The sequence below is a fragment of the Bos indicus genome, chromosome 11 (assembly GCF_029378745.1).
Source record: "Bos indicus isolate NIAB-ARS_2022 breed Sahiwal x Tharparkar chromosome 11, NIAB-ARS_B.indTharparkar_mat_pri_1.0, whole genome shotgun sequence".
NCBI classification, from domain to species: Eukaryota; Metazoa; Chordata; class Mammalia; order Artiodactyla; family Bovidae; genus Bos; species Bos indicus.
In genome coordinates, this window is record NC_091770.1 from 25,363,097 (window position 1) to 25,386,368 (window position 23,272).

A 23,272-nucleotide genomic window follows, 5' to 3' on the forward strand; every position below is an offset into this window, starting at 1 on the left:
GAACCCTAGCACAGACCCGCCAGACATGGGGTGCTGGCAGTAATTAGGGTAGCCCTGACTCTGCCTCAGCCATGTACTGTTTATCCATGACCTCCCTGGATGTGAATCCCACTTGTGGGCATTTTTATCCTCATTCTTACTTGAGGAAACTGAGGCTGCAGGGTTAAATGTCCCGAGAGGAGCCTTGCAAAGCAGACTTGAGAGGCAGGAAGATGAGGGACGGCACAGGTGATGAACTGGTCTGAGGCTGGGGTTGGGGGCGGGACAGACTCCTGTCCCACAGATGACTGCAGGCCATGGTGCGCAGGCCTCTCCTGCCGCCCACCTGCTGCTTTAGGATCCCCAGGCGGGGCCTGACGCTCTGAGCCTCCAACAAGTTCCCAGGTGGCCCGGACGCCTCTGGCTCAGTCTAGAAGGCCAGAGCTGGGCTGCAAGCCCCAACAGAGGCCATACCTCAGGTCCCTCCTGCAAGGAAACAATAACGGTGACAGTTAACATTTATGGACAACTTTCCTGCACGGCAGGTGCTGCACTAATTGCTTTACTTATATGAATCTACATAATTCTCACAACAGCTCTGTGAGGGAGGAAATTGGGGCACAGGGAGGTTAAGTGACTCGCCTAAGGTCACACAGAGTTGGCATTCAATCTAGGCAGAGGCCATACTCACCTCCCCTTGAATTGGGGTTTCCTGGAGCAGGGAAGACCTGGGATCAGGGGTGTGAGCTGGACCTGGTGGGCACCGGGGAGCCACGGCAGTGTTCTGAGCAAGGGACCAGTATGTTCCCAGGACTGGCCATGTGCCCACAACTGCAGATAAATAACCCCACTGAGGCTGAATGTGGGACCCCTCTTACCGGGTTTTGTGGTTTTGACAAGACAAGACAGCGCAATGCTTCCTCCAAAGGAAAGGTCCGATGACGAGGTCGGCCAGCCCTGTGTTGGGCACGAGCAGTAGTGGTGGGAGCTTAGGCATCGGGAAGGGAGCCCGTAGCTGCTTCCTCTGCCCCCTCTCCCCACCCAAGGGGCCCTGCTACAGACGGGTGCACAGTTCTCATGCCTGGGGTCTCAGAGCAGTCAGCCTGCTGGGGCCACCTGGCTTTCCACGTGTCTGTGTGCACATGTGCGTGTGCACATGTGTGTATGTGTGTGTGTGTATAAAAATGCAAGGAGACGGGGCCTCTGCATGCTCCTGTTTGCAGGGGAACCTGTCCCCCACCCCCACCTGCTACTGCAGCCACAAAGAACAGGATGCCCCGACTCTAGTCTGCACCTCTGGGGCCCGGTAACCACAGCCACCACGTCAGTGGTGTGTGCACCAGGCTGGGGGGGAGGTGGAGCCATGGATGCAGGGTGTGCAGGTGTGCCCCTTGTGTGTGCAGGGCTGGCCTGAGGGGTGTGGTTCCAGGGAGGAGGGCAGGCAGGGCATAGAGTCCCCCGGCTCTGACCACAGGTCCTGTGGTCCAGCAGCTGCCCTGCCCCCCAGCCCCTCAGAGGCCTAGCCTTGTCTCCCACAGGTGCTCCTCTCTGAGCCACAGGCCCAACAACAACAGTGCACATGTCTGCGGAGCAGCTATAATGCCTGACACAGGTCCCAGCACTCAGGAAACATCGTGAGCAAAGCCAAGATCCCCGCCCTCACGGGGCCAACGTGCTAGCTAGGGAGACTCAGTAGATGGGCTATATAAAATAATGTATGTAAGCAGTTGGTGGGAGCCATGGGGGAAAAGGGGCAATGAAGAGTACCAGGTAGGTAAGAGGGGGTGTGTGTGAGGGGGTCTGAATGCCGGGCTGTGTATGTGAAGAAGGGTGTTCTGAGGGCATCTGTATGTGTCCACATGCACACAGGTCACAGAATTATTGATAAGTTGGATGGTCTGTATAGGCCCCACTGAGAAGGTGACATTTAACAAAAGCTTGGAAAGAGAAAAAAAAAAAAAGCTTAAGGAGGAGGAAGCCAAGTAGGGTCTGGGAGGAAACACTCCAGACCAAGGAAACAGTCAGAACAAAGGCCCTGGGGCAGAAGTGTGTCTGGTCGGGACTGAGGGAAGGATAAGCTGGCCTGAGCGTGGATGATGTGGCTCCACTCCTCCTGACATCTGCTCGCCTTGCTCACAGTGAGGGCCTGATTGTCCATGGGTTAAAGAAAAAGAACCCTGTGGTACCTACAGAAAAGGCCAAGGGCTCTCTAAGGAACCAATGTCTTGGGAAGTAGGGGACAGAGAGGAAAAAGGGGGTTTAGACTAGAAGGAGCCTATGGCTGAGCTCGGGGAGAAGGCCCTAGGCAGGAGGCTTCTAGAGTGGGGAGAAGTCTCAGGGGTGCCAGAACCCCCATAACTCTGCCCTGTGAGCTCACTCAGAGTGCAGTGTGGGGTTGCATCCTGCTGCTGGGGTGGGGACGGGGGTCAGCTGGCATCCATAGGGAGAAAGGAGCCTGACACCACCCGTCTGCCTCCTGGGGCTGCCAGACCCTTCCGAGGTCAGTGCCCTTCTCCCATTCAAGCACCCCACTGGGAGGAGGAGGGCGGGGCAATTGATCTCAGGAGATGGACGCTGATGGTTGACCAGGGGACGAGGATGTTCATGTAGCCCCTCCTGCCTGAAGTTTGTGAGAACTGACATTCCAGAAGACAGATCCCCTCTAAATCAGGCAGACCACAACGAAAGAAAGCAGGGCTAGCCAAGGTGCAATGCTGACAGACGGGGCAGTGGGAGGTCAGGAACTAGCATAAAAGGAGGAGGCTTGACCTGGGCTTTTAGGATGAGAGTGGGTGGGAGAGGAGACAGGACACGTCTGGACTTTCACACACACGAACTCAGTCCCTTAAGGACCCACTCCCCAAGATGCATATCTCCAGAGATATCAACGTACTCCTCACACATAGCCAAACACTCAGACACACACGCATGTAAGGCAGGCCATCCACGACCACAGTGACACACTCTCGTTGACAGAGATTGCGTCCCCTGGGCGCCAGAAGCACATAGGCCCCTTGGAAACCAGCCTGGGAGATGTGTCTGCAAAGTGGAAGGAGAAAGGAGGATGGAAAGTGGTGGGGGGACAGGTGGAGATGGGGTGATAGATATGGAGACTCAGAGAAGGGTGCGTCATAGCCACACCCACACGCAGATGGCACTCGTGCCCACATCCTAGTTAGCCTTCCTGCTTGCGAGAGACACCACTCAGCCACTATGCGACATTGTGAAGTCACTTGGCCTTGCCGAGGCTTGATTTTTCTCTTGTGTGAAACAAGAATGCACCAACACCTGCTTTCCATGCCAAGTTACTCGACTGTGAGTCGATGGGTAAACCCTGCCTATTCTACATCCAAAAACCTGTTCTTAGTCTGACCACTTCTCCCACGTCCAGGTGACCACCTTCACCAGGCCACCATCCACTGGCCTCCCTGCCTCCCTGGCAGCCACTCACCCTTCCCTCCAAACCAGCCAGTATGTTTGCATCTCATCCACAGTAAAAGGCAAAGTCCTTATAGTCTTTATACAGACCCATGCAGACCTGCTCTCCCCTCTCTTATCTTCCTTTTCACTCTCAACTCCAGCCACCCTGGGCCTTTGCTATTCCACACACACCCAGAAATCCCCTCTTAGAGCCTTTTCGCTAGTGGTTCCCTCTGCCTGGAGTATCCTCAGGACTCTGCCTTCAGGGTTTACTCAAATGACATTCTCTCACTGAGGCCTTCCTGACCACCCCAGCTAACACTGCAGCCCCCAGCTCAGTCTCTCGATTGCCCTACCCTGCTTTTTTGTTCTTAGCTTCTCTCCCCACTGAACCTACCACTTATTTGATTATACCTTTTGTCTGTTTACAGTACAGGGACATCTGTCTGTTTTATTCTCTGCTTTGATGCCCACCCCTAGAGCAGTACTTGGGTCACAGGACTCAATACTGAATGAGTGAATGAATGAATGAGAGAGCAAGTATCTATAAAGCAAGATTAAACAACGGGAAGGGCAGACCCTGAGTGAGCTGACTGAGCCATCACTGTGTTCGAGGACTTGCAACCACAACACATATTCCTTGATTCTCAAACAACCCTGGGAAGTAGACAGAATTATTCCCATTTTACAGATGAGAAGACTGGGAATCAGAAAGACGATGACCTATGACCTCAAAGATGGTCACCGATAATTCCTCCCGTCTCAGAATTGAATGCGGCTCCTCGCTTCAAGACTTGGAGTCTGTTTCCCTTCCTCCTTGACTCCAGGCTGGTCTTGTGACTTGTTTCGACCAGCAGAACCAGCAAAAGTGATGCTGTGTCAGTTTTGGTCAAGGCCTTAAGAGAACTGGCCCCTTGGCCAGTTACGTAATTTGCAGGGTTCAAAGTAGATGAAAGTGTGGGTCTCCTTGTTCAAAAAGCAAGACAAAAATGTCGTTATTGGTACTAAAATATAAAGCTCTCCTTCCGTAGTTTCTCATATCATTTTTTGCTACTTAATGCTGTTCTAAGAAAAAATTTAAATATTAGCATGAATTTTACTGTTCAACTTTATATTTTTCAATGCCAGTTTTAAATGCAAATATGAGAGTGTCTAACTCCTGTGTGGAACCACCAAAATGATGCAATTCCTATTTCATAGCTCATATATGCAGATGTATTTCATTCTTACCAGAACAGTGGAAACACTGCACAAAATACTGCACAAAACTAATTTTATTTCTCCTTTTTTCTGATTTTGCTTTTACTCGCATTTATTTTATGCTGAATTTATTCCCAGGCCATATGTTTTGTTTCTTCCGTTTCTTCTGGGATAGATTTTTCTTCTGTTCCACCTCTTCCTCTGTTTTAGGAACAATCTGCTCATTTGCAATAACAGTCATCTCTATGTGAGCTCATGGGTGAGTTTGTGTGGGGGTTCATCAGACCAGGAGCTCTGCAAGTTTGGTTGTGCATCTTAGGGACTTTGTTTACCTAGATATGCTCAGTGACCCAAGAATCTACATCTAAACCCTTCAGTACTTATTGCACAGTACTCACTGCATCTTCAAGCAGGGGCAGCAAAAATTCAGCACTCTCTTTGGGCCACTGACCCCGCGTCCAGGCCTGCTGTTTGGCTGGGACAGACCTATAGCCCTACTGTTGTGATGATGGAGTGGCATGCACTGCTTCTAGGAAGTGACATCCTTCAGATCCCCGATGGCCTGGGCAGTTTCATGGATGTTCGTAAAGTGAGCAAGAAGATTTGACCCTCTTGATTTGCATGATCTTGTGGGGTTTTCTGGATCAAGTGAACAACGAACCATTTTCTGAGATGACTTCAGGCCACTTGTGGGAAGAGCTTCTCTTCTTAATATGCACACATCCTGCAATGCTCTCTGATTTCAGCATGCTGATGAGGAAGGAAGGACAAGGGGAAAAGGAATTATCTATGCAGGGTAAGGAAGCAAAGAGCCAGGTGGTCACACAGATTACACTGATGGCTCTGCTTACACATGTGCTCCATCGTCCCATCGGACTTCCCTCGTTAAACGCTACACATCGTGAAGAATATGTGAGCTGTCCCACCAAGTTCTGCCCAAACTCTAGACCCATGAACAAATAGACAGCTGCTCTTTCTGAGCCACTGAGTTTTGTGGTGGCTTGTTACACAGCAGTTGATGACTGATACAATGGTTGAAATTACACAGTTAATATGAGATCAGGCTATGGTTGAACCCATGTTGCCCTGCTTCTCAAGTCCACATTCTTCTCTGCCCTACCAGAGCTTCCTTCAAATATTTCATAGTATTACTCCTATTCTCCTTGGAGAGTTGAGGGTTGAGCTAGAGGGGGTGTAAATTACTTAGTTGCAACAAATCAAAATTATTATTAGAGCTTGGAAGTGGCCACATCTGGACTCAAGGGGTTAGTGGGCAGGTCAGGGCTGAGAACAGGCCCTGCCTCTGTCCAGGGTGACCCTGGGCCCAGCGGGGTGCTTAGACATCTGTTTTCCATCCTGACTCAGTAAATAAAGCTGCTTTCCTCTGCTGACCCTACAGGAAATGGGAGTCAGAAGTTCAGCTGGTCAGGAGTGGACTTCTCTGATAGGAGGCTTCCCATACGCCCTGACAAGATGCAAAGTGCAGGGCCTCAGGCTGCCACACTCTTTCCCCTCTGCACCAGCAGAAAAAGGAGTTTTGGGGGGCCTCACTTGGTCAAAGAATCAGGTTTTCCTCATTTAACCAAAGCTGTTGTCCCAGCTGTCAGCTATTAGTATATCAAATTAGTCTGTTGGGTGTTTTATTCTTTTGATCCTGTGGCTCATCCCTCAGTAAAGATGTTTTCAGTGGCCAGAAACAGAGAACTTCTATTCCATTAGCTTAGAAAATAACAAAGGTGTATTCTTTCATTGAACAAGAAGTCCAGAGGAACAGTAACTTCAGAAGAGGTTAATCCTGCAACTCAACATCATTGATCCAGATCATTTCCTCTCTTCCTTCCCCTCTACCATTCTCAGCAAGTTGCTTTGTCCTTGGCTAGCTTGCCTCATGGAGAAGGCAATGGCACCCCATTCCAGTACTCTTGCCTGGAAAATTCCATGGATGGAGAAGTCTAGTGGGCTGCAGTCCATGGGGTCGCTAAGAGTCGGACACGACTGAGCGACTTCCCTTTCACTTTTCACTTTCATGCTTTGGAGAAGGAAATGGCAACCCACTCCAGTGTTCTTGCCTGGAGAATCCCAGGGACGGCAGAACCTGGTGGGCCGCGGGCTCTGGGGTTGCACAGAGTCGGACACGACTGAGCGACTTAGCAGCAGCTTGCCATATAGTCACAAGATGATTGCTCCCACCAAGACATCATATTTGAAAAGACCCTGATGCTAGGAAAAATTGAAGGCGGGAGGAGAAGGGGACGACAGAGGATGAGATGGTTGGATGGAATCACCGACTCAATGGACATGAGTTTGAGTAAACTCCAGGAGTTGGTGATGGACAGGAGGCCTGGCGTGCTGCAGTCCATAGGGTTGCAAAGAGTCAGACACGACTGAGTGACTGAACTGAACTGAAGACATCACATTGTCTTTCAGTGTCCACAGCAGCAAAACAAAACCCCAGGAAACATCTCATTCTTGTGTCCCTTTTTTTTGCGGGGAGGGCCATATCATGCTACTTGTGGAATCTTAGTTCCCTGACCAGGGATTGAACACAGGCTGCTGCAGTGAAAGCAGAGTCCTAACCACTGGACCTAACCACAGGGACTTCCCTGTGTGCCGTTATAAAATCAAGGAAAATTTTTCTCAGAAGGCCCCAGAAGGCTGTTCTTTCTGCTCATTGGCCAGAAGGGAATCACATTCCATGCCTGAATCTATCCCAAACAAGGGAGAAAAATGCCACTATTAATGCCACAGTACTAACCTGAGCACAGAAGGAGAAGCATAGGCACCCAAAACCAACCTAGGCTCAGTGGGTGCTGAGGGGGGGAAGTGGGAGGGCCATGGGGTAGGTAACCAACTGTGTGTGCTGCAGCTCATTTGATTGGGCCCTGCTTTCCTACAGGTAGGCGAAGAGGAGGAAAGAATTTGTATTTACAAAGTGAGCCAGGCTCCCAGATCCTATTAATCAACTATATTGTTTCAAGTACTTAAAGGGAGTATATTTTACCTAAAGGACTCATTGGAAGTATATAAAAACTCAGGGACTGAGGCAGAGACTTTGTTCCCTCATCTGAGCATTTGTTGAGGTTCTTAAGATCATCAGTGTAGAAGTTAGAGCCAGGTTTGAATTTGGGCCCAGTCCTTTTTGACTTTTCTGATCTTATACAAGTTGTATCATTTTTCTGTCTCACTCTTCCTTGATGTGTAAGATATGTATAACAATACTCATTCCCCAGACTATTTTATTAACCAAGACACTGCCTGGATATAGAAAAGGGTCAGAAAATATTGGGGCAGGTGGAACCATGTGAGCAAGACTAATTGTCTCTTACTACAAAGTCGTCCCCCCAACCCCCTGCCAACCACACATGTGCACGCCTCATCCTCAGGCTCCAGGATTTCTCCTCTCACATCTCTCCTACCCCTCACCCCCACCACTTCCTGTTTGGGCCACCCTACCAAGCACCTAGACAAAATGACCTACCCACCTTCCAGAAGAGGAAACTGGATTCCTTGGTGGCTTCCACTCTACAGAATCTCTGCTTACCAAGTCCCTATGTGTCCATACTTCAGGCCTCAGCTCCTCTCTGTTCCCATAATACTCACTTCTCTGTATTTAGTGGTTCTTTTGCAAGCACAGAAGGCTCACAGACTCCTCGAGCTGGCTCAGAAACCACGGAGCACCAGACCACAGTCAGAACCCCAGCCCAAAGCACACCACAGGGTGAGACCAGGAAAGAGAACAGTGCAACTGGCCCTGAGGCTCCGCTGCCTCTGAAAATTCTTCTTGCTGCTGCTGCTGCTGCCAGTTTTGTCAGATACATTCCATTTCTGCTCCTTTGTATGACCTGTTTAAGAGAAGAGGTCCCAGGTCGTTGCATCTGATTGGCTGAGCTGTGTCACATGCCTGCTCTACAACTGCAAAGGAGGCTGGGAAAGTGAGGTCTGGTTTCCAGGACAGGAGGAGGAGGGCTCTGCCTCCCTGAGAGACTCAAAAGGTAGGGGATGCTCCAAACAGACGCTGGAGAGCCACGGGAAGGATAAAGGTGTGCTCTGTTGAGTGAGAGACCATTTGCTATCCAGAAGGGCAGGGCCTGTGGCTGCCACACTCCCAGCATTAGGAAAATACTCTTAAACAGGCTTCAGGAAAGTACGGAGATCTGAGTCACCTGGAATCAGAGAACACTGGCACTGGGGAACCACACCTTGGGAATCCCTGCAAATAAAGTTTGAAGACTAACATAGGATCACTCACTTTTTATCTTGCCAAGAATTTTTTTTAAAGCAAATAAATACACCACTTCTACCCTCACCATCCTTTTATAAAAGTGGAGATATCTTAAACACCACAACAGCAAACAACCAGAAAACAGGAGAGTGGACAGTGCAATTTTAGAATAAGCACAATCCTTAAAACTAAATATAGGTTAGGTTTAAGAAAACTTGGTGTATCAACTGGATTTTTCTGCTTTCCCTGGAAGCCTGTGTAAAGGGCATTCAAAGACACAAGTGACTTTGAATATAGACTGTGGACTACGTAATGGTATTTATCAATGCTGCTTCCTGATTTTGTTAGCTGCAGGGGTTTTGTAAGTCTTACATGGTAAAAGAATGTCCTTGTTCTTAGGAAATACACCCTGTAGCATTTAGAGGTAAAAGGGCACCCGTCTCAACTCAGTCTTAAGTAGTTTGGGAAGAAATTATACACACATACACAGAGGAAAAATAAAGCAAAAGGGATAAGGTGTAAATAATCGATAAATCTGAATAAAATCTATACCAGAGTCTTTGTACTATTCTTGCCACTTTTTTTGTAAATTTGAAATTATATCAGAGTTAAAGGTTACTCCTTTCCCACCCAAAAGAGCAGTGAGTTAGCAGTGATTCTCAATAAGGAAGGGTTTCACTTGGTACATAACCTATTTTGGCACTGTCTGAATTTTTATGAACATAGGTGATGTTTGTAATCAGAAAGAAAAAAACAAAAATTATAGAAATTCAAAGAAAAATAAAGTCCTTGACAGTCTCAGTCTAGCTTTTGACGCTGATCTGGCCTGACTACCCATTCTACACAGGCAGGAACTGAGGCCCAGGCAGGGCTTTGGCTTGCTCATTAGCACACAACAGTTACCATCTGAGTTACGACTCAACCTGGGCTCCTTTTCCCCACACAGGTTCTTTGCATTTCAGGATGCTGCCCCCTGAACTCAGTTCAGGGCCACAGGGCATGCAGGGCTGGGCAGAACTGGGCAGGATGGGGCGATTTGTCCCCTGCAAGAATGCCACATCCTGCAAAGATGCATTCCTCCAACCTTTTATCCCTATAAGGTCCCATCAAGCCAAGGAGGGTCATCAAGAATTGCTCCCCTACTATACATAAAATAGATAAGCAACAAGGGTTTACTGTATAGCTTAGGGAATCATATCCAGTGTTTTGTAATAACCTATAATGGAAAAGAATCTGAAAAAAAATATATAGGGACCTCCCTGGTGGTCCAGTGTGGTTAAGAATCCACTTTCCAATACAAGGGGATGCGAGTTAGATTCCTGGTTGAGGAACTAAGATCCCACATACCTCAGGGCAACTAAACCTTTGTGCCACAATTAGAGAGCCTATGAGCCACAACTAGAAAAGTTCACACCCACAATTACTGAGCCTGTGTGCTCTAGAACCGATGCTCCATAACAGAAGCCCGTGTGCTGCAAAAAGCCCAAGTGCCACAGCGAAGACCTAGCACAGCCAATATATATATATATATATACACACACACACGATGGAATCACTTTGCCATGTACCTGAAACTAGCTGTAAATCAACTGTAAATCAACTATACTTCAACAATTTAAAAAAAGAAAAAAGAAGTGCTTCCTACACATCTATTCACTTCCTAGATGGGGAAACAGAGACCCACAGAGGTTCTGGGACTTGCTCAAGATCATACTGTAAGTCCTAAACTCTGTAGTCAAGGAACAGAGTAATTGGTCAGATTTGGCTAAGCCACCTCAAACCCAAGTTAGAGAGGAACAAAGAAAGGGGCCTTAGGAATTAGAAAGCAAAAGGGCAGCGGGTGGGCCTTCAGTGCCTGGATTAGGAGGGTCCCTTCCTTGAACCCTCTCACCCTCAGTGTGGCTAGGGCTCTTCTAAGCCTGAAAGAAGAAGAAACTGTTTCATCGGTGCACCATGTCCCACAACTCCGGGAGGCATCACTTACATGTCCATCTATGAAAATGGCACCTCCTGAGGTTGTGCAGTGAACCCAGTACACAGCTGTGCACGGCAGCCCTGAGAGAATCATTTGTTGGTGCTGTTTGGCAGAGGGGCGGTGTTTAGAGAAGGGACAGGAGTGACTAACACTGTAACCTGGATTAACCAGTGACTGATTCCGTCCATTCAGTCAACCACTATTTATTGCCACAGATTATATGCCAGGCATCATGCTAGGAGCTGGGACTTTCCAGGCTTGAAATAGAATACACACTCTAGGGAGGAGCAGGGGGTAGGGACGTGGATGGAGAGCCTTCCCGCAACAAAAGCCCACCAACCTTCCCCCACCACTCCTTTCCCCCTGCCCAGCCTTCTGCCTCCTTCAGGTTCTCCTGGAAGAAGCCTCTGGAATCCTCTGCTCCCCTCCTCCCTCAGTCAAATAAACAGTTGAACTCTGCATTTCCTGCGGATCTTCTCCGTGGGGTGGCGGGAGCCCCTTGTAGCAATTCCTTCCTCCATGGGGCACCTACGATCCATTCATTCATTTACTTCTTTTATTCCACAGACATGTCTGTTAATTACATTTTTTTCATGGAAAAAAAAAAAAAAAAAAGACATGTACTGATGGTTAAAAAAACAAAAAAAGTAGCAAAAGCAAGAAGTAATTCTCCTCCACCCTCCCAGTTTCACTCTCAGGGACAACCATCCTTCCCAGTTTCTAAGTCTCCTTCCAATCCTTTCCAGGTTATTTCCTCATGTATAAATGTAAATACATGAACCTGCCTGCCAATGCATGAGACATAAGAGATGCAAGTCAGTCCCTGAGTTGGGAAGATCCCCTGGAGGAGGGCATGGCGACCCATTCCAGTATTCTTGCCTAGAGAATCCCATGGTCACTGGAGCCTGGTGAGCACTCTTTAGCATTGCGAAGAGTTGGACACGGCTGAAGCGACTTAACATGCATGCATGCACATGCATGTGTACTGTTTTTCTTTTTTCACAAAGGCAGTAATGCATTATGCATTGTTCTGCACCCAGATTTTTTTTATTCACCTAACACTGTAGTGTGGTATTTGTTCCATATCAGCACACTCTTACACGGCTGTGTACTATCCATTGTGGGAATGTCCTGCCATTTATGTCAGTCCTAACTGGCTGACATATAGTCTGTTACCAGATCTTTGTACATTTATAGGAGCCTAGATTCCTTGAAGGGAGAAGGCAATGGCACCCCACTCCAGTACTCTTGCCTGGAAAATCCCAGGGATGGAAGAGCCTGGTAGGCTGCAGTCCATGGGGTCTCGAAGAGTTGGAGACGACTGAGCGACTTCACTTTCACTTTTCACTTTCATGCATTGGAGAAGGAAATGGCAAGCCACTCCAGTGTTCTTGCCTGGAGAATCCCAGGGACAGCGGAACCTGGTGGGCTGCAGTCTATGGGGTCTCACAGAGTCGGACACGACTGAAGTGACTTAGCAGCAGCAGCAGCAGATTCCTTGAAGAGTAATTTCTGGGGTAAAGGGGACATGTACTTTGCATTTTGATAGATATCATCTAACAGTCCTCTAAAAACATTATACCAGACTGTACCAAAAGCTACTTTTTGGTCTTTGCCAATCTGAAAAGTAGTATCTCATTTTAATTTACACTTTTAATTATGAGGGACTTCCCTGATATTTCAGCTGGTAAAGAATCCACCTGCAATGCAGGAGACTCCAGTTTGATTCCTGGGTCAGGAAGATCCACTGGAGAAGGGATAGGCTACCCACTCCAGTATACTTGGGCTTCCTTTGTGGCTCATCTGGTAAAGAATCCACCTGCAGTGCAGGAGACCTAGGTTCAGTCCCTGTTTGGGAAGATCTCCTGGAGCAGGGAAAGGCTACCCACTCCAGTATTCTGGCCTGGAGAATCCCATGGACTGTATAGTCCCTGGGGTCGCAAAGAGTTGGACACAATGAGCCACTTTCACTTTCACTTTAATTATGAGGCATTAGCATTCTTTTCCTGTTTCGAAATCATTGTATTTCTCTTTCCTTTACCTCTCTTCAACAGTGTTTAAGGAATCACTGTACACCAGGCTGTTCATTTTCATAGCCACGTAGGCAACATATGTGGGACTTCTGGAGATTTCAAGGTCCTACAAAAAAAGTTTGAGACCTGGCAGGGTGGGGAATGTATTGGCTTGAAAATAACTTTTAAAGACCAGAAAACTGAACCTAAAGTGAAAGTGAAAGTGAAGTCGCTCAGTCATATCTGACTCTTTTCGACCCCGTGGACTGTAGCCCACCAGGCTCCTCTGTCCATGGGATTCTCCAGGCAAGAATACTGGAGTGGGTTGCCATTTCCTTCTCCAGGGGATTTCCTGACCCAGGGATTGAACCCAGGTCTCCCGCATTGCAGGCAGACGCTTACCCACTCCAGTATCCTTGGGCTGGAGACCGGAAAATTGAACATAAGATGATGTCATTTAATGTTGACCAAATGAAACCTTATGACAAAAGTTCATTAACTGAAAACTAAAACTCATAAACACTTCATTACATGTGAAAGCCATTTGTTGGTTTAGATGTTCTCATTTTAAAAAATTTCCAAGTATTCATGATGCTTTTCAAGAAATTAGAGTCCTTTAATTTAAACACATTAAACTAAATGCATTGAATAATTTCACAATCATAATTAATCGAAAACCCTTTTAAAAAATGACATTCAATGTGGAATCAGAGTGCATTTTAATATGTTTCATGTGATTTGGGTGGGGCCTCCAAAAGTAAGTGTGTCAAGGACCGATGGTGGTTTTATTTTAAAAAGCCTATAACCCTCTGAACCAGACGGACAAGGTCTCAGTCTTACGGAGTTTCTGACCCAAGAACAAGCTGCCTTCTCAACAGAAGTAGGAGAGGCAGTGAAGTGGATCAGATCTGAGTCCTGGGCAAGCCAAGGACCCCTGGTTTGTCTCCTAACCCCCGACTGCCAGAGAAAAAAACTGTCTCCTGTGTCACACCCACCCCCAGCCCAGTGACTCAGCACTGGACATTGGGATTCTGGAAAGCTCCATGGGGTAATGGAGCCGTGTGGGGAAGGATGGGGTGGATGTGATGCTGTCTGTGGTCTCAGGACCAGCCTGGGGTGGGGGTGGAGAAGAGGTGGGGACAGAGATAGGGAGGAAAAGAGACAAATTGTTCCCAAATGATGTCTTGAGACATCAGAACAAAATGTGTCTTGCTCTTCCCTACTCTTGCCCTCCTTTAAAGGGAAATAGAGCTCTGTCCTTGAAAGGGACCATCTGGGGGGCTAAGTTGCAAGTGTGAAGGTTTTAAGACAGGGAGGTGACCAATTCAGCACCTCTTCCTTCTCCCCGTCTGCCTCCTGTCCCCTTCTGAAACCTGGAGGAAGAAGGGCAGAGAAGACCTGCAGGAAGTGGCACTAGAACCATTTGAGTATGTCTTGTATGCGTGCAAGCATGCATGCCTGCATGTGTGTGGGTGTACACGTGCCCCCTCCCCAAATACTGTGTCAATCACCAGCCTCTGGGATAGGATTTAGCAGTTACACTCACTGTCTATGAAATCCAATCGAGTTGAAGGGCACAGTGGAGTCAGATGAGTGGTTTTGAATCCCACTCCTGCTCTCTGCCAGCTGTTGTGACACCCTCCTCTGCCGAGGTACTGCCCATGTCTGAGCTCAGTTTCCTCATTCACACAAAGGGCACCAGAAGACTTAGTTTGCAAGGACCTGATGCAGATGAAATGAAATGAAATCAGCAAGGCATTTAACTCTGGGTGGGGCTTTTTTTTTTTTTCTTACACTTTAGCTGCACTGGAGGGAAAGCAAGTGTTTACCTGGTTAAGAGTGAGTTGTCAGGGAGGAGGAGATGGTGGCAGAGCAAGAAAACCTGCTTGCCAGCCAGCTAGGACTTTAAGCTTGGCCCCCAAATGCCTATAGGAAGCCATGGAAGGTTCTGCAGCAAGGGAGGGGCCCGAGCCTTGGATCCACAGCCACTAGCTGGACCCTAATGGTGTTTGTCACTCTCCCTTCTGTGCACCCCTCCAGTAGCCCAGGGACAGGGTCCTGGGCCACAGTCCAGCTCCCACGAAGATTAAGTCTGGGAGGAGAAGAACAGAGTGAGCCCAAGGGTAAGCATTACTAATGGTGTGCCTGAGCCTGGGCTTGAACCCCTACTCTGAACCCTCTTCATTGGGTGATTTGGGTCCCTCTGGGCCTCAGCCTTCTCCCTGTAAAGCAGGACAACCACAGTGACCTCACAAGGTCACTGTGATGGTTAAATGAGATACGTGTACAGCACTTGGCTCCATGTCTGCCATACAGTTGGAGTTCAGGGCACAGTGTCATTAACTCAGATGACAAGGGACAGAGTGGGCGAGAGATGGAACACAAAGGGGAGAAAAGGAGGAGGGGTCAGAGGCAGAAAAGAGTGACATGCAGGCTGCCCAGCTGTTCTGTGTCTCTGGACAATCCACCCACAGCCAGAAAAGCAGCCCTTTGGAAGGAGACGGTGATGGAGGGACCTGACTATCTAGTAAGAGAGGAGGTCATCCCTGATCCACCTGCCCCTCCTCTCTTCCCACCTCCAGCCCAGCCCAGTCCCCATCTCAGGGTGACTGAGCTGGGTATGGTGGGTCAGCGGCCTCCCAGAGGGTTCCAGAGGTGGGTCTCCTGCAAAGGGGGGTGGAGCAGGGTGTTACTGGGTCATAAGAGGAGCTGCAGGTGTGGGGCATGGGCGCTGAGATTCCCCATTGATCATCCATTGGGCCCTTAGGCACAGCCCACTCGCTTGATCAGAGGCTGCTCCATCTGAAGCATGGGTCCACCTGGCAGAGAGGCGGGGGCACTGGCTGAGACAGGTTCGCTCCCACCCGCAGACCAGCTGTGCCCTCTCCCCAGTGGCTGGGAACCTAAGTATTTAGGGGGATCTACAGGCTGTCACTCCTAAAAATACAGCCCCCCAGCCTGGGAGTCAGCCAGGTATGGCTGCCACACAGCCTCCCAGCCTGGCTGATGTGCAGTTCTGGACCTGCACAGACATCACAGCAGCTGCCTGTGCAGACCCCAGGAGCCCACGGACACCCCCAAGACGCACGCACCAAGTCTGCACATACAGACCTTGCTGAGGCCTGTTCCTGTTTGTATACAGGTCCCTCGTCCACATACAACCTCAATGCACTCACACTTCCCGACACCCACCGACAGACAAACCCAAGGCCTTCCCCACTAGAACACCAGCCTCTCCAGGGTAGCGCCCTGTTGAATTTGCCCACTGCTCTTTCTTCAATGTCTGTAACAGTACCTGACATACACCAGGTGCTCAGGAAACGTTTGCGCTGTATTTTTTATTCTTTATTCTTTGGCTGCACCACATGCCACACGGGATCTTAGTTCTCTGACCAGGGATTGAACCTGTGCCTCCTGCAATGGAAGCCTAGACGCTTTATCACTGGACCGCCAGGGAAGTCCCTAAAATATGTATTTTTATTAATTCATTCATTTGGCTGTGCTAGGTCTTAATTGTGGCATGTGACCTCTTAGTTGCGGCATGTGGGGTCTAGTTTCCTCACCAGGGATTGAATGGAATCCACTGGAAGCCCACAGTCCTAGCCACTGGACCACCAGGGAAGTCGTCTGTTTTATAAATGAACATGTGTGCACACCTCCACTCACACACACACACATTCTATAACTAGTTACCCTCATCCTCACTCCATCCTTGCCCCTGTGTTCAGGTGCTACGAGCCCTGGAGAGGGCAACACCAGGAGGCTTGTCTTTTTCTGGCCTGCCCAATCCCCCACAGCCAGAGTCCAAGCCAGGGTGAGGGCTTGGGTGGGGGGTGGGGAGAGCATCCCAGAGATCGGCAGCTTTGAACCCCTGTCTGGGAACATGTGAGAATCCTCGTTTTCTACAGGAAAAACCTGCCTGGGGGAGCCACAGCACTGTGCTGGAGTTCTGGATTGTGGAGGTCTGGCTGGGCCACATCCTAGGAAGAGGGGGGACATGTGACCAGCTCCACGGCCCTCTCTGGCCCCTTCTTCTGAGGGAGCTCCCCGTTTTAGGTGACACTACGCATCTAGGAACCCTCGGCTTGCTCCCGTAGGGCCTGGGCTGGGCTTCCCACAGCCTGCACACAACTGTGACAGAGTGAGGCCAGGAGACACAGAAGCAGAGCAGCGTGCTCAGGGAGGACTCCCTGGAGGAGAGGACCTTGTACAGTGACAGACAGGAGGACCCTCCTGGGAAGACGGCTGGGAGGGGCATCTGAGCTCCTTTGACTTCGGGGCTGACAAAGGAGCACCATGTCTGTGCTCAGACATCCATGGGGTGAAGTGGAGGCCGACGGGTGGACTGAGCACCACGTATGAGGAAGGTATGCCGTGATCCCCAAGGGCCAGGTGGGGCTTGTATTCACAGCCTGCATCAGAGGACTCGAGACAAATGTGCCTGAGGGGGGCAAGCGGATGGAGGGGAGGAGCAGGGACAGACAGGTGACCAGTGCATGCACAAATCGATAGACTAGCAGATGGACGGAAAGACACTGAAGGATGAATGGACAAGTGGTCCACTCAAATGAGCGGATGGCCACTGGACATCTCCTTGACTGCTCTCTGAAGCCCCACAAGGCAAGAAGAGCCAGCTCTTCCCACCAAGACCCCCACCATGCCCCACTCCCTATCTCTTCCCCAGACTAACCTCCCAGGGAGTCCATCACCCGCTTGGCCTGATGCCCGGAGATGCACTTCCAGCCAAGTACAAGCCCAGATAAGGAACCACCTCCAGGTGTTCCCACCTGAGCAGGTGGGGATGGGGTAGGGGCCAAATCTATGGGCTCATATCTCTGAAAATTGCCCCCCAGCAGCTAGGGAATGCCCCAATCACGGCACGCATACACACACACACACACAGACACACACACACTGGCTAAATCAGCCCCACAAATACTTGCTGACGCATGCACAGATGGAGACCCAGTCACTGACACCCAAACACCAGGCCCCCAAATGCCACTGCCACCAAAACACAGAGCAACAGAATGAGCTGATCATGTGGGCTACAGTGTATGGGGCCACCTGGACCCTCAGATACGCCCCAGTGCTACACTGTCATTAAACCTGTTCATTGAACAGCTTCTGGACCAACCTGGTGGGCTGTCCAGAGCACCTCCTCACCCTCCCGTTAGCTGAAGTCTTGTCTCCCATGACTCCTTCCAGAAAAAACTGGGCCCACAGGGCTCTTCCTGATTCACTCTCCAACCCTGCCTCCTGCCTCACCTCCTCACGTTTGCCTTCTCTCTGGCAACATCTCACATCTTGGGTGGGTTCTCTCCTTCCCATATACTCCGATCCACATTATTCCTACAACCAGGAACCCCTTTCCCATCTCACTCTTGGACCCCACATTCTTGTCCTCTCATTCAAGACAGATCTCTGTATACCTAAGGTTTAATAATGTGACACACAGTAGGGCCTTGGTAAGTGTTTGTTGATTGACGGACCAACTGACCAGCTCAATGAAATCATTAGAAATATAAGTCAGCTAAGAATTAGTGCTGAAAAGGCTGGGATGGACTAGCTACTACAGAATTCTAGTCAGAGTGGGGAACATTCATGGGCTGGGGATTTTGAACCCATAGAAGCACACACTCATCACTACAGTCTCCATGGAGTGAGTCCTACACCCTTGACCTTCCACTTGCCATAGAAAAGATTCACAACTGACCAGTCTGCCAGGTCCGGGCCTACAGCAAGAGCAGAGGAGGTTGGCAGGCCACAGAAGGAGACTTCAACCGAGGGCTGCAGTTGCCCAATCCCCTGTTCCCTCCACCTTCCGATACTTTGGGGAGTCCAGGCACTTTTCTAGGGCTTTATTCAGGGCTGGAGAATGCCAGGGCCGGCACTCTGCCGACTCAACAGGTCTAGGGACTTCGGATATGCTGAGGTTGGCAGCCCTTCCACACCCCACTTGGGTTCAGTTGGCCTGGGCTGGGCCTGGGCCTGGGCCTGACATTGATTGACTGATTGATGGATGGATTGATTGAATGACATGGCATTTCATTCCCTCAGCCAGGACCAATCACACCTGTACAGTGTTCACGCTGAGTCACCCGTTTCTGAGTACTTTATTTATGATCCTTGCAGTGACCCTATAGGGCAGATGCTATTCTGATGCCCACTTTACCTCTGTGGAAACTGAGAACTTGAGCTGGATGAACCAACTTACCTAAAGTCACAGCAGCTGGGAGTGTATAGAGGCATCCAGATTCAGACCCAGGCTGTCTGGCACCAAAGCCCAAACTTTTAACGACTATTCTATGTCTCTCTTAAAATTTTTTTTAAAGTAAAATTGAGATTACTTGATCCAGGCTGGCTTTGGCACTAGGGGCATGAACTCACGATATTCCAGGTCGTTCCCAGTCCTGTGTGTATGTGTGTGTGTAGGTGTGTCTCTATCTCACACACACAGTGCTTCATCCTGGTGCTGCCAGGCACATCCACGATCTCCTGGTTCCTCCATGGTCAGGCATCAGGTCCATGGGAACACAGTGCCCTTGGGTTTGGGTCCAAGTCTGTTCTGGAACATACCACCCTGCACCTCTCCCCTCCACTGCCACCCTGGTTTCACCCCCAGGCCAGCATTCCTGGAAAGTTCAAAGGCAGCTCCTCTCAGGGGAGATTTTTCCTCTGCAGCTGGAATTGGGATAAACTGAGGTTTCCACCCAGAATCCCGTGGCAGCTCCATCTTGGGGTCAGAATGCGTGGTGCGGCCCTGGAGCCTCAGGGCGGTTCCTCTTCTCCGTGGCAGAGGCCTGGGCAGTTGTGAGACCCACGAAGCGTCCCTCCCCATCCCAGTGTGGCTTCTGGAGCTGCTTCTGGCCACTCAGCAGAGTCCAGGCTTCCAGCCCTCTTGTTCGCCAGTTTCGCTCAGTTCCGCGAGTGTGCTCTTGAGTGCCCAGCCCTGTGCTGGGTGCTGCGGACCTGCCCTGACAGCTCACTGGGTCTCATGGACGCCCCATGCAACCTTCCCATGGGCTGTTGGTGACCCGGGGTGGCAGCACGTCCCCAAAGATCTACCCAGACCGTGCTCAGGGAGTGGCCCCGGATACACCTCTGGGACCTCCCTGGGCTGCTCAGGAGAGCCATCCAAGTCTGAGTGCTGACCTCTGGCACCGTCCGCTGCTGTTGTCAGAAAGCCCCGGCAACACTGCCCCACCCTCTACCCCTGCTGCTGGGCAGATGACTAACCCACTCCTCGGCCTGCCACTCCGGCCCCTCCTCCTTGCTCAGCCTGACTCAGAGGCCCGTCCGCAGATCTGGGTGGAAAGGCGCTGTCCTGGTGCCAGGGCCTGAGGAGATGGGCCAGGCCCTCACTCCTCACTGGCCTGACCTTTAGCAGGACCTTCTGAGCATTCCTTGATCTAGAAATGCCACACATGTACACACACACACACACACACTCATTCACACCCAGCCACGCTCTGACCAGAGAAGAAACAGTGCAGGTGCCGGACTGAACCAGGACAGCCTGTGTGGGGCACAGCCTCCTCTCGTGTGGAGGCCCCAGCACCCCCTGGTACAGGAAAGCAGAGCCAGAGGCCTGGGAAAGAGCCTGTGCCTCTGGTTCCCTCTGTGTTAGTTGCTCAGTCATGTCCAACTCTTTGCAACCCCAAGGACTGTAGCCCACCAGGCTCCTCTGTCCATGGAATTCTCCAGGCAAGAATACTGGAATGGTTGCCATTTCCTTTTCCAGGGGATCTTCCTAACCCAGGGATCAAACCTGGGTCTCCTGCCTCTTCTGCACTGCAAGCAGATTCTTTACCGTCTGAGCCACCAGGGAAGCCCGGGTATAGGCCTGGGTATCCCCCCCACCCCTGGAATAGGCGCAAATCCTGGCTCCCTCCGGGGCTAGCTCCTCTGCTTGTGCCCCAACCCTGAAGCCCCACCCTGTCTCTCATTCATACATACACACACACACACACACACACACAGAGCTAGATTCCTCTGCAACTCCTCAAGGTCTCCTCCCTACTACTCTAGCCTCTTGAACAAAGTATCCAAATTCCACAAAATCTTGGCCCTTGACTCAACCTTCAAAAACTGAGGTCAGGCCCCAATGAGTCCCAGTCTTAAGGGATTCCCCTCCCTGGCTCTGTCTTGCTGGGCCCCCCAACCTCCACCCCATTCCCCAGTCTGGACTTGGCAATGGATGGTTTCATGACCATCCGCACACCTTGGCCGAGCCAGCTCCTGCTCCAGCACGCAGGGGCACACGATGTGGCTCCATGTTGTTTCCCAGGTCGCGCTGGACCGCCCGGGACAAGGCATTCCATTTTCTTTTGTTTTCACCCCCATGGACCTGCCATTGGCTCTGCCCAACACTCTCTGCCTACTTGTCTTCCGGATGCAAAGTCAGCTGTCAGCACTTGAGCACTGACCATTAGCCGGGCCCTGTTCTAAGAGCTTTACATATTTTCATTCATTCAGTCCTCACAAGAAGCCCAGGAGGAAAGTCCCATTAGTTGTACCCATTGTTCAGATGAGGGAACTGTAGCTGAGGGAGGTTAAGGAGTAATGCATTTATTTCCACCCATCTTTTAAGATTCACTTTTGGCCCCACCTTCCTGGGGCCCTCCCTTCTCCTCTCATTGCCCCCAGCCTAGAGCCACTGCCCCCGTGGAGTGCTTTCTGTTGAGGCTGTTACTTCAGCCCTGAGGCACTGATGTTTGCCCTTGTCCTGTGCAGAGGGCCCTGTGAGAGCTGTGGGCAGGCCTGGGTCTGAGTCATCACCTGCCTCACTGCCCAGCGCTGAGCCTGGCAAGCTGGCTGGGCAGGTAACTCTTTGCTGCCTGGAGATGTTGGCCAGAGGAAGGACGGTCAGGGCCCTCATCCCATTCCCCAGTCGCGCCTCCCTCCTCTCCTCCTCCTCTCTACATCTATCCTAGTCCAGCCCTGTCCCTACCTTTCCTACCAGATGCCAGGGGAAAGTGGCAAGCTCCTGCCGAGCTCGCAGGTTGGGCCTTGCTGCCGGGAAATAGAATCTGGGCTGGGTGTTGGTCAAGCACCCCAGCTCGAGCCGGCCCAGCATGGACCTGAAGTCTGGGAGCCCCAGCTAGGACTGGGTCACCTCTGGGCAGCTACTTCAGTGTGTGTGTGTGTGCGCACTGGGGGCAGGCAGGGAAATGAGCCAGCAGCGCAATGCCATGTTTATTTAAGGGGCACTGAGTTAAAAATAGCCCCCGAGTGCCCCAAGAGCAGGCAGCAGTCACGCTGACCTCTGGCTCAGATAGAGAGGGATTCCAGGGGCCCTGAGAACTGTCTACGCCTCTATGCAGTCCACACGGCCCCCTCTCTTGCAAACGGATCTGTGACTCTGTCAAGTGTCACACACACCCCAGTGTGGCTGGGTGGCAACAGCAACATGTTTTGCGGGCTTCACTGATTGCAGTGTCTTGCAGCAGAAAAGCATGAACTTTAGACACGGCCAGGACTCTAGCACGGGTTTACTCCACAACTGCCCCATTTCTACCCCTCATTTTGCAGAGGGCGGGTGGGAGTGGTGGTGAGTGGAGTTCCAAAAGAAATGACTGGCTCGAGGTTACACAGAGCAAGACACAAGTCGGGTCTCTTGGCTCCCAGTCCAGGACTCTTTCCACCATGTTACATCACAGTCATCGTGTTTTATTACACAATGTTGGAATATATTTTGTTCTTTCATGTTATGTAGTGCCAGGTAGGCAGGGGTGGGGGTTGGAATCGGGGTGGGGAAATCCTTGGAAGAAGGAGGTGACAAGAAAGCCATAAGGCTGAATACAGCAGTGAGCCCATATCTTCCCCCACCCAGATCGAGCCCTGGCTCCCCACCTGAGATTTCTCCCTGGGTCAGGTGTAGTGGGTGCGGCTCAGTACCAAAGTGCCCTAATTAGCACCTGTTGACAGTTTCTGGTTTGTGTGTTATCACCTTGGGTCCGCTTATCTTTATCAGAGCCAAAGGTTGATTGGAGGATTCTGGCCGAGGCTCAAAGCAACTTCACTCTGATTCCACGAAGCATTTATAACCACTGTGAATAACAGCCCTCTTTCCTCAAGATAGCAGCACAGCTTGTCCGAGATGCCTATGAACCCCCAACCATGTCCACCAGTACGATAGTGCAGCGCTCTGCCCTCAGCCAGGAAGGTTGTGCCAGGTCCCCTGACCTGCAATCTCAGGCCCCCAGCAGTGAGGCCCCGGGCAACCAGACTGCCAGAAGCCCCTACCAGGGACTGCAGCCCCTGCTCCTCCAGCCTCTATTGCCAGAACCAAGGTCCCAGGGCCTTATCAGCCCAAGAGGTGGAGTATTAATCTGGCCATCTATGCCCCAGCCCTGCCCCCTCATAGCCAGCCACCCCACTCCAGGTAGGCGGGATGTGTACCCATCAGCACAGGGTGCGAAGGCCATGGGAGGGGCCTGTGTGAACAAGGCAGGCCCTGCA

The 23,272-nt window shown here is 50.7% G+C and overlaps 1 long non-coding RNA gene across 1 annotated transcript; it reads right to left on the reverse strand.

Annotated features, from left to right (window-relative positions):
* Window positions 1–4,655: 4,655 nt before the first annotated feature.
* Window positions 4,656–8,467, reverse strand: LOC139185755 (uncharacterized). The gene is made up of 2 exons (XR_011569229.1): window positions 8,082–8,467; window positions 4,656–5,349 (listed from the first exon to the last, which is right to left on the reverse strand). It is a non-coding gene; the product is annotated as an uncharacterized lncRNA (long non-coding RNA).
* Window positions 8,468–23,272: the final 14,805 nt, after the last annotated feature.